Below are 16,562 nucleotides of genomic sequence, written 5' to 3'. Positions count from 1 at the left end.
CGAGAAAGCCATCTTGATCTGCTTCAAATGAATCTTTATTCCCTCTTTTTTTGAATTGACCAAAGAAACTTTGAGATCATCATCAACATCAACTGAAGATGTATCCAATCACCCAACTGGAATATCAAGATCCGAGATCCACTTTCACCTCTCTTCATGCAGGAAGCCACACACAAACTGTCATTACAGCACCAACCCAGAACATGGCCCCCCTGCTCAGTCCCACACCACTTGTCAGAAAGAGTTGTAAAGATAATGCTGAAACCAAACGTATACAATAACATTTGTGGACATTGTACTTCCAAAATAACATGTAAAATAGAGCAACGTTCATGAAGCCACATCAAAATACTGTGTAAATGTGAAGTCATAAAAATGAAACAAGTTTAGAATGAGAGCAAAAAACCCCAAATTCAAAAAAGATTGTTTCAATTTCATTTTCAGATTCTAAACAGGAAAAGGTTCACAGCCGCTGGTTTAACCTGAACTGAATATCACAGACGGGTAAGATGTTTTGCTCTGTGACAAAAAAATGCATTATTTGCATAACTGGGAAAGCGGAGCTGGACATTTACACGCAGGAGATTCGCTTCATTCTTGTCACGACGTTTGACATGGACAGGCGTATCGCTTTTCTTTCTGCTGAGCAACCGAGTTTGAAAATTTGGAAATCAATGAAGTGGGAAACTCGGTCAGCGTGATATTCTTATCCTCTGAAGACGACACCCATAGCGTGTCAAAATGCATAAGAAATTTTTTTAATATTTCCTGGTATTTGCCTTATTCGTTGACGATTTTTTGAATATTATTATGATGCTCGGTTAAAAATATGATCTTGTTGCACAGAACGACTTGGGGCAAATGATATTTGTGGGAAGGATGAGATAATGGGTCACCAGGACCGGCTGTTTGTTTACTTGAGCACCAACACAGTTCAAAAGAAACGAGACAGAACACCCCCCCCCCCTACGCACCACACAATAATACGATTGTAAAGGCCCATGTTAATTATTTGACATGTTATTTTATGTAACAGAAAAGGCGCATTAATACAAAACCGGAAATTTTTTGTCACCCCTCACAGCTGGTACCCGGTGCGGGCCGCACCCGCCTTCCTACGCCACTGGTATCCCCATCCGCATCTTCCTACAAATATTCGGTAAAAAATGATGCCTATTTTCGGAGGAGGGAATACCGATACAGTAGAGCATCGATTATCCGAAACAATTAAGAACCAGGGTTGTTCAGATAACTGATTTTTTGGGATAACCGATTATTTACGGGTAAAAATAATACCAGTATAATAGACGCAATATTAAACAAAGAAACAGTGATATTAAACAAAAAACTGTACATATTTTGTATCACTTTGGAGAATATATCATCTGGGGGAAAGCATCTACGGCGCTAGCTGAACTTCTACATAGCGCACAAATTGGAATTTCCCGACTGAAACGCTTTCGGTTGACCCGTATTCGGATAATTAACACACTTTACTATAGTACCAAAATTTCCCTTTTATCCTTATATTGTCATTATCAGTGCGGATACGGATCAGATTCCTGATAAGCATGAGGAGGTGGAATGACCCTAGATCAAAAAACGGGACAGTTCCTCTGAAGTGGACGGATCAAAAATCCAGTCTATTCTCGAGTCCTTTTCCGTCTCCCGCCAGGGTCATCTTTAGGGGCAGCACACGAGGGTTTGCAACCGGGAGGTAGGCCTGCCCGAGACGCCTCTGAAACTAGTTATCTGTGGGTTATTGAATATTAATAAAGTCAGAATGTGAGCATATTCAGCGGCATGCACTGTATATTATCTCTCAAATTGCATGAGCCTGTATTGCAGTTCTAGAAAATATAATCTGGAAAAAAGCATTATGATGTACAGAGAGTAGTTCCAAAATTTTAAAACTAGTAGAATAAAGCCGACCCGGCTCAGAATTTTGAATATTCTTTTTTGAATTTTGAAAATTGAGGCAGCAAAAATTAGTTTCATAACAGTCACCTCATATATTTGCATCGTAATTGATTATTGACTAAAACAGTGCTGTCTACATTTAACCACAAGTACTTAATTCCGAGCACTTCTTGAATAATTACAATTGTGGTCTATACATATATACATGTAACCCATAAGTGCATAATTCTGTACACTTCTTGAGTAATTCCAATTTCACAAATCATTAATGAAGATTAGAAAAACCAATTTTATATAAAACATTGAATACCCGTCAATTTAAGTTTTTGAATAAAGAGTATATAATGCTTTACCAAAAACCTTTAAAATACCTAAAAATTAGAGAATAGTAAATTTGCTCATGTCAACACCACTGCAAACGAAATTAGTAAAGGTTGAGAAAACATTTTCCCATAGTCCCCCCCCCCGTTCTGGAACAGAGCCCTTAAGCAGGATTTTTCACGGGCCCTTCTATAATTAAATTAACTAATGAGAAAAATCAACAAAAAAATTTATGAGAATTATCCCGGGCCCAGGGCTAGAGCCCTGTCAGCGCCGCCCTTGTGAGGGGCCATGCATTTAAAATACAATTGATTTTCAACAAAAAGCATTTTTTGAACACTAATTCACAGAACTTTTTAAATAAGCAACAAGTTTTGAAAAAAAAAAAATTCAGGTAAATTTACTAAATTATAGACCTATCATTTTGTATAAAACAGCTTGTCATAAAACAGCAGTAATAACAGCACGAATTAGTGACACAGGCAATTTGCACTCAACATTCCCGCTGTATTCCTATAGTGCTTAGCGTTATCAGGAGATCCATTTTTCTCCTGTCAACCGCTGTTCCCTCTAAACTACTCCGGAGGGAGAACGTACACACATTGGGAAACTTTTTTTTTCACTCATGAAATATACCAGAGGTGGATATGGCATATTCCCATTCCTTGCATATGAAACAAAACTTAAAAGAACGCAATTTTTTTTTTTTTTACTCAACGAATAACGAAATAAGGGCAGCAAAAAAATCGAATCAAACAAATTGACTCTTTATATAATTAACTAATTGATTCGCCTACATCCTCCTTCGGACTACTAATCGCCCCCTTCCGAAAGAAATTCCTGGCGACCGCCCTGGAGTATACCAAACACAGGCACTTAAAAATCGGGACTTACCCATTTCCAAATTGACTGGAATCTTTTTCTCATCAACGACTTCGGCGGTGTTAAACTTCTTCATAACGTTGAAGCAAACACAATTCATGACATCAACTGATTGGCTCACCAATAGCTCAGACTGCAGGTAATGAACCCCTGGAGACCAGCTAGGACTACTGAATAACTGTTCTCGCACAATGGTGATTAACTCGTAAAGTAAAGCGGTCTGGAATGATGACGCTCTCACAAGAAGTAATAGAGATAGGTTGAAATTAACACTGTTCACAATAATAAAGGTTCAATCTAAACAAACGCGTCCTATCTCGCAATTAGCGATTGATTGATTAGCGAATCATTGATTAGCGAAACTGAAACAGTGAACTACACACACAACCTCACTCGACACCAATCACCTGCCGAGTGACGAATTTTCCCGCGTAAACGGGGTCACGGGGTTCCAAAAGTTGTCACAAGGTGCTTCCCCGAATGCTATTGGCCAGGCTTCACGGAACCCGCCACATTCCGACGTGCCTTTCTTTGGCGGGAAAAGAAATGCTGTACCTCAAAAAAAGGAAAACCGAATCCCATCGATGCTGACGCGTTCGTTGGATTGCCCAAGATTTTTATGGTGAGTTACTTTAGCAATGTAGTAATTACTGTTGATTTTGTTCCTTTTTGTTTTGTCTTCTCTTTTCTTATTCAGATAATATCATCTAATATTGGTCTCACATGTCAAAGACTTGAGACAACCACACATGAAGAATATTTCAGTCAGTTTTATTTTCTATGTTTTTCGCGGGTTATTTGTATTATTTGCGATCAACACATTCATAGCATCTTCAACTTATTGCTGGTGCTCACAGAAGCACGAAAGAGTACTCGATTTCGAACTCGCGAGTTTCGAACTCGACTTACTAGTTCAGAGGCCTCCTACAGTGGTCCACCGACGAAAATGTTTACGTTCTTTCTTTAATTTTAAATTTTCATCAGTTCTTAATTTCTTTCATTAATTTTAAATCTCGATTCTTAATTTCTTTCATTAATTTTAAATCTCGATTCTTAATTTCTTTCATTAATTTTAAATCTTGATTCTTAATTTCTTTCATTAATTCAAAGTTTTATTGATTCCTTAATTTTCATAGTGATGGAATTATTATTTACTATTGTTTATATCATTTTCAATTCTAAATTTTCATTAGTTTTCAGGATATTTCTTTAGTAAATTCCAGAAATTTCATTAGTTTTGCAATAATTTTTTCTTAATTAATTTAATTTCTTATTCAGTTCTGAATTTTCATCGATTCGAAATCTCTCTCTCTATATATATATATATATAGTAGGCATGGGCGGAGATCGCGTCAAAGGTGGAGTCGACTGATCTAATGTATATATGAATTGACGTCATCATCATCATCATCGTGCCCCCCCCCCCCCCCCCAGCAATATAATGACCGTGCTCCTCCCCCAGACTTCCAAGTCTATCTCCACCTATGATAGTAGGATAAAAAATACATGAGAAATGAAGAGGTAGTGAAAAAATATCTTTTGAATGACAAAAGCACTAGTGCTGCTCACTTGTTCTTTCAAAAATATATATATATACAAAAAAGAATTATTTTAAGAAAAAGGAAAAAAATTGAATTTTATGAGAGTGATATAGAACCTATGCAGTGGGTCTTCATCAGGGTTTTTCGTGTTCATGTTTACTTCTTTGGGTAATATTGTGTCCAAAATGTTATTTGTTGGGCTACATCAAAAGAAGAACTCAGTGATTTGTGAAAGAATATATATATATATATACAGTCAAACCTCGTTAATGAGTCACTCTTGGGAGAGCAAAAATACGACTTAGTAAGCGGAGTGACTCGTTAAACGGAGTAAGCCATAGCTGTGCCAATTCCTGCCTGAGGACAATTGGGACTTCCCAAAAGTGACCCGGTAAGCGGAGTGACGTGTTAACCGGGTGACGCACTAACGAGGTTTGACTGTAAATATGAATACTTGTTGGAGGGGCCGCTCACATATTACGTCATCATCGACGGGGGGGGGTTCCGATTTGCTGACTTTTGATGACAAGGAGAGAGGGGGGTTGGATAATGCTTAATAGTAATCAACCACCCTTTATTAAAATATGAAATATTCGTAATTTTCTTACTCGGTGAGCCAAAAACGAAAAAAACCTTTCGATAATTTGTGGGCACTTGAAGTAACATCCCCCCCCCCCACTATTGATAAATGCCGTACACAGAGACGCTTTAGTGATCTCTAAATTTTTTGCAGATCCAAGTGATCTGGAAATACATCCGGGCCTCTTAAGTGCTCTGGAACTGTGCCACGCATCACACAAGTGATCCGTAATTATATGCCGCGGATCACTTAAATAATCTGAGAATGTGCCGCGGGTAACTTGAGCGATGTAGAACCGCACTGGGGGCCACTTAAGTGCTCTAAAACTACATCGCATGTCACTCAAGAGATCTCTAAATGTGTCACGGATCGCTCAAGTGTTCTGCAACTGTGTCCCGGATCATTTAATGAAAATGTGTTTTTTGTTTAACTAATATTTCCAACAAACAGTCAGTTCTTAAATTTCGATAATGTGCAGTAATATTAACTTGGATATTATTTTAAATGAAATCAATTTCTTCAAAACATGTTTTTCTCTTGTTTTTAACTTTATTTATTTTTTGCTTATTCTCTTTTTACTCTTTCTATCTTATATACTCTTTTTTTAATTCAGTTTGTGTGTGTCTTATCTTGCAGATATTTCTTGCGTTTGTTTGGTTTATATTTTAAATAATATTTCTTAATACTGTGCTGTTATTAGAATTCGCTTCTGAAAATACGCTATTCAAAATGAAAATTGTGCAGCTTCTCGGGTGAGTGCGTTATGGTTATGAAGAAGGTACTTTAGCCAATTTTTGAAAATAAACAGTCGTGAGAAGGAGTTTGCATTCTCATTTAAATGTTATTCAATGTTAGCGTTATTAACATCAATACCAGTATTATCAATTATTTCTTTCGTTAATTCCGGAATTATTTTAAATTAGTTTTGCATTTTCATCAGTGGTCTATTGCAATTGTTTCATTTGTTTTGAATTTTCATAATGTATAAATTTAGTTGATTCCGTGATTATTTGGCATTAATTCTGGAATTATTTTTTATTTATACTGAATATTCAATAATTCTGTGATCATTTGTTTTAGTTTAATTCTGAATGCTCATTAATTTTTCGAATTTTCAGAATATTTTAGAATTTCCATCAATTCTAAATTTTCATTTACTCTGGAAATATTTTCATTTATTCTGAATTTTCATTGGTTCTGTATTATTTGGATCATTCTATATTTTTTGGATCTGTATTCTAATTTACCATGGAATTATTTTCATTTACTCTGGAAACTCTGGAATTCAAAGTATCCCTGGTTGGCGCAGTGGATGGCGCATGAAACTCGCATTACAAAGGTTGAGGGTTATATTTGATCTCAAGCATCTGAAGTTTATTTTTATGGGCAATATATTACATTTTATAGCTTTGAGTTTTTATAATTGCACTTTTAATTGAATTCGTGCATTTTAGAAATATATGGCTTATATATATCCATATTTATTTAAATATATCCATATTTGTTATGGGCATCTTTTTTTCCAGCTGCCTCGTTGGGTATTTTGCCTGTTGTAGCTTTGTGTTTGTATTTGTCGTTTGGAATTACTTCCATTTATTTTCAATTTTCATTAGTTCTATATTATTTGGAACTACCATTTTTTAATAATCTCGTTTTTTCAACGTCGGTTATTTGAACTTGAAATCTTTCTTACATCGTAAATACAAATACACAAGGCCACAATAGGCAAAATGCCCAAACAGGTGGCTGAAAAACCAAAGTAAAAAAACTAAAATTCCATAGTTGAATTTTTTGGCATAATTAGTGAGATATCCAATAATTAATATTGTTCCGTTTAATTTCTCTCAAAAATCCTTGAAATGAGCAAAGGATGAAACAAAATGCAGGACGGCACAAATTTATTGACATAACTGCTATTTCACTCGCATTTACAGGCAGCGATTTCAAGGAATACCTTGGCGATATTTTGAGTTTACAAAAACAAATGCGTGATGTGACGGTCGGTGAGGTGTATACGGAGCGGCGAGAACATGGAAAGTTATTTTATTCTACATTAATACAGAACAACTCTACGTTAACATCCGAAACTGACAACCCTTCGGTTAAAATCGAACTCATCGAGAATGTCTTCGTCTCAAGATAAAACTTAAACCTCACGTGTCTCGTGAATAAAGGTATTACTGTATGTCCTTGTCAACAGCTTGCCTGTTACAGTTATTGATTATTTACAGGTGGAAAAATGACAAACAATGAAACACATAATCACTATTTACATAATTTTCATAACAACATCTTATTTTTTTTCGATAGGATATGAATACGCTAAGCTATGAGGGTCTGGTTTTTATTGTATCTTTATGAGTATATATTTATGCCAATAACAAGAATCGGATTTTTCATTCAATTGTAATTAAATTATTAAATCTGCCAGTGTACCACTTGCACCATCACTGAAGTGCACTTATGTCGAAAAACACTGCATTAAAGCAGTGTTGAGATTATATTTTGCAATGTTGCTTACAAAATAGCAGTAGCCTTCATGATGGAGATCTTCATCCTGTTGGTTAGGTGTATCCTTACTCACGACTGTTGCTTACCGTAGACGGAAATATATCTTTCGTCTATGTTATTTATTTACTATGCGAATGGTTCCCTTCATATTCTTCGTTTTAAGTGACACCTGTTTTAGTTCAATTTCTTCGACTGTTGCATCTCGCAACATCCTAACAGTGTCGACCCTTCTAAAATCGGAAGCTATTTTTTTATTTGACAAAAAGGAGCAGCTTCCCCGTCTCTGTGCGTGTTCATTTATGGTCTCCTAAATTGCATGTTGTTGCATACAAGGAACCCCAAAAAACTGATGCAATCCCAATAGAGAAGATAGACAAATGGAATGTGTCGTAATATGTAAACAGAGCTAGCGAGGATAAGCCACCCACAAGCGGCCTCTCCACCACGACGACATTCCAAGAAGCGACCGCATAAATAGCTGGGCGGTCTAATCGGGTTTTAGTTTCAGTTACAGGCATCCCTCGCTTTACCCAGTTTCGCTGTAAGCCATGTCGGTGTATAATATGTAAGGGGCTTAAGCATCAGCATCGAGGAGGGGAGTGGATTTGCTGTATCAATCCAATAATTAATGCTCAAAACTGACAGGACGAGCAAAAAATATGTGTGTTCAGTCTGTAATCATGCGAATAAGGGGTATTAAGTATTAAATAATTATATTAATATTAAGGCAATAAGTATTACGTCAGCATCGATGGGGGGGGGGGGAAAGGGGGTTTGGATAATACTTACGTCATCAACCACCCTTTATGGAAATATGAAATATTCTTAATGGCATCTTACTCTGTGCGCCAAAAACGAGAAAAATCTTTTGCTAGTTTGTAGGCACCTGAACTAACATTCTCCCTAATGATAAATCTCTTACAGAGCCACTTCAGCTATCTATAAATGTTTCACGGATCCATGTGTCAGAGCCGCTTAAGTGCTCTGGAACTGTGCAACGCATCACTCCGTAATTATGCCACGGATCACTCAAATCTGGGAATGTTCCGCGGGTAACTTGAGGGTTGAGTGTAACTTGAGTGATGTAGAACCACACTGGAACAGGGTTGTGAAATTTGCTCCCCGGGTAGTTATTCATTTCTCCCTCCCCTCGGGCTGGGTTTTTTAGCCTAAAAACCCGAGTTTTTTTGGGGAATATTGTTTGTTTTCGGTTAAAATTTTAGTTTGAGGTTAGTTTATGTATTCCAAAAATTGCTGTATAGTGCAGTGTTTAAAATATGTATATTTTGAAATATTTTTAAATGATTTTTTAGAAACAAAAATTTTTCACACACACACACACACATACTTTTTTGTAAGTTTTATACAGGTACATCAGACTTTCATAACTAAAATATCAAGAGACAAAAATAACATTATCTCATAATAAAAAGAATTGGTAACGAACACCTTCAAGTGAAACAGAACAAAAAAGTATAGTTTTTTCTACGAAAATAAGACATAATCAGAAAATTAGCTTTAGCTTGATTTTTCAAGATGCTTATAATGCAAGCCCGACCCCGAAAATTGGCCAGTTAAAATCGTCAGCCAGATGAAGCCATTCTGTAGGTCTGTTGCTATACATGGCAGGTTTTCTTGTATAAAGTGATATTAATACACAATAATGTCATTGATATTTGTGTTTAATGATAATTCAAGTTATTATGTAGTATTAAGTTCCCAAAAATGGCTAATTTGGACAAGTGGATAACATCTTCAGAATGACTATCTCCTCTTAACGAGATGAATTTTTAATTATTACTGGTTCTTTCAAAATATTTCAGAATTTAATTTAATGAAGCAGGGATATCCTTTAAGAGTGAGGAATTCAATAAAAAGAGAAGCACATGACTTAATTGACTTAATTAGCACATGACCTATAAGTTTGGGTTCGATTAAAAAAAAAAACTTTACGGTTCTGTTACATAGCTAAAGGTTTTATTATTGATGAATCAGGACACTTTTGGATACATTTTCTGCGGGGTGTGAAAAAAATTTGGAAAAAAATAATTCAGGCACCATTCTCTGATTTATCAGAATTTTCATTATCCAAATTCATTTATTTTACCACAAACAATCTTCTTGCTACAGTTCTGTATGCAATTCAAGGTTCAGATATAATTACACAGAAGTGGGTGTGTTTGTGTGTGAACAATTATTCCCTTATAGCATGGTAAAGTTTATTGATCAAATACGTAGTTTAAGATGCACCAAAAATGTATATTTAGACATAATATAAGATATACAGATAAAGGATGTATATTAGGGTGGGTCGAAAAAAAATTATTTTCAAATCGCTATATATATAGTGTGCGGAAAAGTTGCCTCCTTTAATAAAAAGAAAAATGACGTCAAAAAATTTAAAATCTGTTGTCATCTTCCGATCGCGTATTGCACTTGAAGTTTATGAAAATTGACGAAATTGAACGTTTTCTTAATTTTTTTAATATTACTTAAAATTGAACGATCGACAGGTTAAAGTTCGCTATGCTTATTATAGGGTTCAATAAAGTAAAATAAATTAAAATCATTATTTCAATGTTTATCGGTCGCGCAATGTGTTTGAAAAACTGGAACTGACCAAATTTTTGCAAGTTTCATTTCGCATGCTTTGTCAGAACAAAATGACCCAGAACTTATCACGATGATGTGGCTGCACATCGAGTTTCACCCACACCCTGTCCAATCAACCATCCAAAGTAAGAGAGTGTGTGTAATTTACATTATAGTTACCAAAATTGACTAGGATTTAGTGGTTTACAGTTTCTTCTATTGTTTCTTTTCCAAGTGTTCACGTTTAAAATCTGACTTTTGGGAGAAATTAGGCATGACTAATTTTGATAACAGCGTAGAATTGGTGTAGCTATCTCTAGCTTCATCTCCACATACTTTAGTTGAGGATTCGGTAACAAGTCAGGCACATCTCTCGATTGCCTGAGTAGGACTGGAGTACATGTGAATTGCACGTGGGAAGACCACTACAGTGGATCGTGTGTCTACTCCCTTTCCGTAATATTTTTCAGTATATAGATGGTGCACCCAACAGGGCCAAAATCTTTTTCTGGGACCATTTGATAACAGCTTACTGGGTTTGAAAAGCTCACTGTGGTAGAGTATGAATCATGAGATTATTTGATTCTAGAAGTAGCCAGAAAGATACTGAGCAAAGACCCGCAGTACTGTATTTATTTATTAGACATATATAAAGCAATAAAGTCGAGACATTGTCCAGAGGATTTGCCAATTCAAGATCCTGGTCCTTTGTCACGGTTTCACGTCAAAAATAAAAAGTATTTTAGTGACGCATTAATCTTGTTTTTCTAGCAGTTAAAAGATTGCGGTATTTATTTGACGACTTACTTACTAGTTGTTAATCCAGTAATTGAACACAATGCTTTCTTTGCACACCCTGAAAATTTACTATTGGCTATGATCATTGATGACAGAGAACATATTCGAGACATATTGGGTATAGAAGAATTTTAAAAGCAGGATAATCCACCTCTGAATTAAAAACTATTGAACACTTCATGCTAAGCTTAAGTGCATTAGTCTAGCTAAATTGTTACCATTTTTTGTTACATTTTTAGTTTCCTCACTTTTCTTTTCTCCTGAATCCTTGATTAACCGGCCGGACTACCGACTGGAGTTTTTCCGGCATGACCGCACCCTTCTGGGCACTGAGCTTACATGGCTAATGTGACAGGGCCTGGTTGTGCTCGGTTTGTTCTGTTTTCAGACATTTCATGCTACCTAAGATTAACTTTAAAACTACCGATTACCTTCAGATTATTTACTGGAATACTGGCCTGTTGTATCCTCCCCCAATGCTACGGGAAGTATATAATGATGATATTATATTCATCAATTCCGGCACTAACATTAGTGCCATCAAAAAGTTTCCCTGCCACACTCGGACAGTCCAGAGATGTGTCAAACTTGTTACTGATGCCTCAACTAAAGTATGTAGACATGAAGCTAGAGATGGCTACATTAGATCTACACTATTATCAAGATCAGTTACCCCTGATTTCTTCTAATCGTCACATTTTTAACGTGTCAATTTTGATAAATAGTTTTAAATATAATGTCAATTACACAAACTCTCCTGCTTTGGATGGTTAATTGGATAGGGTGTAGGTAGAAATCGGCAGGCAGCCACAGCATCGTGGTAAGTTCTGGGTCATTTTGTTCGAAGAGCTGCACAATAAAACTTGCAAAAATTTGGTCAATTCCAGTTTTTCGAACACATTGCGCGACCGATAAATATTGAAATATTAATGATGTTTTAATTTATTTTACTTTATTGAACTATAAAATAAGCATAACAAACTTCTGCGTGCCGGTCGTTCAATTTTAAGTAATATTAAAAAAATTAAAAAAATGTTCAATTCCGTCAGTTTCCATAAACTTCAAGTACTATGCGCGACCGGAAGATATCAACCGATTTTAAATTATTTTACGCCTTTTTTTCTTTTTATTAAAGGAGGCAACTTTTCTGCGATATATATATAGCAATTTAAAAAAAAAAAATTTCGATCCACCCTAATGTACATACATGTTTAAGTTACATATTTTGAGGTTATGGAAAAAGAAAATTCAATTTTCCTCCCATTTTGACCAAAAAAATTCTCCTGTGCTGTAAGTGAACAATAATTCCCTTATCGTATGGTCAATTTAATCAAATACATAGTTTAACATGCACTAAAAATATATATTTAGACATAAATGTAACATGTACACATAAAGAATGTACATACATGTTTAAATTAGATATTTTGACGTTGTGGGAAAAAAGGAAATTAAATTTTCCCCATTTTCCCCAAAAAAAACCCGGCTTTTTTACAACCCTGCGCTGCGGGGCCGCTTAAGTGCTCTAAAATTGTGCCACATGTCACTCAATGGATATCTGAATGTGCCACGGATCGTTTAAGTGTTCTGGAACTGTGTCGCGGGTTACTTAAGTGATCTTTGAATGTGCCACGGGCCTACTTCAGTGATCTCAAAATGTGCCACGTGCCACTTAAATGCTCTGGAATTGTGGCACGGGTCATTTAAGCAATCTGTAAATGTGCCGCAGTTTTGGATCAGTTCTAGAATTTTTCTCTCATTTGTTCGAAATTAGTCCTGATATTTGGTCTTCCATTTGTTGTGAATCTGATTTTTTATTACTTACGAAGATTTTTCTTCCATTAGTTGTGAAAATTTTCTTCTGTTGGCTCACAGTTTTTTCTTTCATTAGTTATGAATTGTGAATTGTTGTTGAATTTCGTCTTTCATTAGTCCTGATTTTTTTCTTTGTCATTAGTTCTGAATGTTTATGAATTTTGAATTTTTTCCCCTAATCAGATTTAAAAATGTTATTAGTTCTGAGATTTTTTCTTCCATCAGTTCTGAATTTTTAGTAGTTCTGGATTTTTTCTTTCATTAGTTCTGGATTTTTATTAATTGTCGAATTCTCATCTTTCCCTAGTTTCGAAATTATTTCTTCTCAGTTTTGAATTTCTGCCAGTTCTGAATTTTTTTCTTTCGAAAATTTAAATTCCGAAATTTTTATTAGTGCAGAACTTTTTCTTCTATTGGTTCTGAATTTTTCTTTCACTAGTTCCAAAATTTTTGTTAGTCCTGAACTTTTTTGTTAAATCTAGAACTATTTTCTTTTATTAATTCTAGAATTTTTTTATTAGTTCCAATTTTTATCAATTCTGAATTTTTTCTTCCGTTCTGAATTTTTTATTAGTTGGAACTACCCGTGGGCGGAACAAAAGTTTGAAGACCCTTGTTGTAGACGTTTCAAACCCTTTTTAAAAAAATATCGTTATAGAAGGATTTATGGCAGTAGAGAGTCTTCACTGTAAATAAAAGTACATATAGTATGGCAGTAGTGTTGTACCCATGATGCCCCGCCTATCGCCGTATATACGTCTATGATTCCTGAAAAGGAAAAAAATAACTTGCCAGTGGCTTCAGTATTGCCTTCAAGGATTTTATAAACTGTGTTCAACCACAAAGAAAAAGATGTGGCGACGCACACACACACACACACACACATATATATATATATTTCTCTCGGTACGTCTGTATTGGATGGAGGAGAAGCCGTACACACGTGCCGTTCTTATCTCCGTGGAGCACATTCCGTAAGGTTACAAAAAAATCTTACTCAAGTTTTTGGCGGTGACTTTGCGCGCCAATTCCCATTACACAAAATACAGTATTATAACCGAAAATAAAACGTTATTTATCCGTGACTCCTTTGTCTAGGAACCATTCACCCATGTGACTCCCTTGCCCAAGAAATCATTCAACAGTGATTCTTTCACCACAGAAATCATTTACCCTTGAGAAATTGAATTTTCTGGATGTTATGCCGAAACTGATATTTGGAAAGAAAAGTGATTTGTCTCCTCCGGGAATCGAACCCGGGTCCCCTTGCATATCGGGCAAGTGCGCTAACCAATACACCAGAGACACACTTTTCAATTCCTTATAACACGCATTAGTAGCGTGAAGCGCTGAGTGGAGTCATAGCATACAAATACAAATACAAATACAACGCCACAACAGGCAAATTGCCCAACGAGGTGGCTGACTTAAGAACATCATGGATCCCCGAGCCATTTTTTGGAGGCCCTTCCTACTACTGCTACACCACACATGCACCCCCCCCCCCCGCGGAACCCCCCAATGAACCCCCAATGAATCGGTACATGCGGGATTGTGCGTGTACGTGTAGTGCAACCTGACGTAAAGTTTGTTTCTGTGTAATGCTTGTTATGTGTACTGCTGTCATCTGACCCCAGTTTTTCTAACTATGAGTGAAGTGTTATGGTTGAATGATTTACCGTTGTAGGACTGTTGCTCTCTGTGGCGAGACTTTTTAACGGGGAGATCGGCTCGCATTTGCGCCTTGAAGTTGGGAACCACAGAAAACCAATTTCAGCCGACCACCACTGTGGGGTTCGAACCCGGATCCTCGCATCACGAGTCCGGCACTATAAGTCATAGTCATAGTCACCGGAGTCATAGTCTTCATACAAGAACTCCAACTGGGGCGAAAATTGCTGTAGTTAAAAGGGAGGCTGCTACGACTCCACTCAGCACTTCACGCTACTAATGCGTGTTATAATGAAATGAAAAGCGTGTCTCTGGTGTATTGGTTGGCGCACTTGCCCGGTGTGCCAGGGGAGCTGGGTTCGATTTCCGGAGGAGACAAATCACTTTTCTTTCCAAATTTTGAACAAACGTTTTACAGAATGGCTATCACAGAAAAAAATCCTACCAGACGAGCAGGCTGGCTCTAGGCAAAATTTTGGTTGCGCAGATCAGGTGTTAATTTTGAATTATTTAATCCAACAAAGAGCTGTGGTCGATTTTATATACTCTTCGTGGATTTTGAAAACGCTTTCGGGAATGTCGACCACGATTTACTTATATACACTCTAAAACTTGGATTATCCACTCGATTCATTGACTTGTTAAAAGATATATACCGTAAAGCATCACTAATAATAAAATCTGACTTTGACCTCACGGGAAGAATTCAAATACAGAAGGGCTTATTACAGGGTGAAACGTTAAGCCCGACTTTATTCTCATTGTGTATATCCTGGATCTAATTAACCGACTGAATAATTCTGATGTGGCTTCATTGCAACTGGATTCCAATACAGCAATACACACGTTATTATTCGCGGATGATATGGTCATTTTGGCGGATTCACCTATTAACTTGCAAAGAAAGATTAATATGTTAGAAACTTTCTGTACCGACTTACACTTCGGTGTAAATATAAATAAAACAAAAATCATGGTCTGCAAAAGAGCTGGCAGACTGAAAATGGACAAGAGATGGTCGTATCGAAACGCTCTTTTAGAGGTGGTGCCAAATTATACCTATCTTGGGCTTCCTTTTATATCTACCGGCTCGTTTGGTCTGACAAAAAAGTTTTTACAGCAAAGGCAAAAACTGCCATTCGCAAAACTTAGCCGATTTTGGTAAATACGAAAATAAACTCTTTCATAGTTGCTGAGAAACTTTTCAAAGCCCTGATACTTTCTGGCTTTTCTTATAGCTCTCCAATATGGGCAATTAAATTTTTTGATGCATTCGAAAATATATTTGGTATATTCGTAAAGAAGTTATTACTGTATATATCCCATATAATATACCCGGTTACATGATTAGATTTGAACTGGGTCAGCCAAGAGTTTCAGTTTTGTTGAAGAAGTTGGTCTTGAAATTTTATTTTCGCATCTTATTAATGAATAATGCTAGGTTTACAAAAATATGTCTATTAGAACTTAAATGTAAAGCTATGAATAATATCAATATTGAAAACAATGGGCTTTTTGAGGTCTGGAAAATCTTTGATGAAACTGGATTTAGCTTTCTCTTAAAGTTGATCAAGATCCTTCATCAATCACGAGACATATTCCTTTAATAATAGATACCTTAATTTCACAAAGCATTCAGCTCGATACGTAATACATACAAATCTGCTATACATCAGTATTCTATAGAACAATAAAAATCTCTTTTGGTATTGAGGACTATCTAATAAATAACTGCCAAATTTGTTTCAAAAGAGTTTTGGTCCAATTGCGTTTTGGCAACCATAGAGTCAGATTGAACCCAAATCAAGCCCATTGAAAAATTGTAGTTTTTGTAATCTTAATCAACTTGAAACGTGGAAACACGTACTTTTAGATTGTCCAACCTATGCATCATACAGAAGGCGTTATTTCAAACACAATGTAAATTTAAA

At 36.0% G+C, this 16,562-nt stretch overlaps 1 long non-coding RNA gene across 1 annotated transcript; it reads right to left on the bottom strand.

The window, feature by feature from the left end:
• On the bottom strand, nucleotides 1–3,520 carry LOC149084765 (uncharacterized). Its single transcript, XR_016193043.1, has 2 exons — nucleotides 3,136–3,520; nucleotides 1–258 (listed from the first exon to the last, which is right to left on the bottom strand). It is a non-coding gene; the product is annotated as an uncharacterized LOC149084765 (long non-coding RNA).
• Nucleotides 3,521–16,562: the final 13,042 nt, after the last annotated feature.

The sequence above is a fragment of the Pholcus phalangioides genome, unplaced genomic scaffold (assembly GCF_987345545.1).
Source record: "Pholcus phalangioides strain wild (caught in Gottingen) unplaced genomic scaffold, Ppha-v1.0 ptg000008l_1, whole genome shotgun sequence".
In the NCBI taxonomy this organism is placed as follows: domain Eukaryota; kingdom Metazoa; phylum Arthropoda; class Arachnida; order Araneae; family Pholcidae; genus Pholcus; species Pholcus phalangioides.
The sequence above is the reverse complement of the archived record's forward strand: the minus strand, read 5'-3'. Positions and strand labels throughout refer to the sequence as shown.